Consider the following 225-nt stretch of genomic DNA (forward strand, 5'->3'; position numbering starts at 1 on the left):
GACACGACTGCATGCAGACAGAGAGAGGATTTTCCCCCATTAATCCGCAGAATTGCCCTTCCCCTTGATAAGCAGGTACGTTAATTCCTGGCTTTGGTGCTCGCTCTCTGGGCAGGTTTGAGCGGGTTTCTTGTGACACCTGCATCTTCACGCCTCTCCATCCCTCCCTCCATCCTTCCCTCCCTCCCTCCCTCAGGCAGGAAAACCACCGGCCTCCGCCCTGGC

This window comes from Antrostomus carolinensis, unplaced genomic scaffold (assembly GCF_000700745.2).
Source record: "Antrostomus carolinensis isolate BGI_N321 unplaced genomic scaffold, ASM70074v2 scaffold8924, whole genome shotgun sequence".
NCBI classification, from domain to species: domain Eukaryota; kingdom Metazoa; phylum Chordata; class Aves; order Caprimulgiformes; family Caprimulgidae; genus Antrostomus; species Antrostomus carolinensis.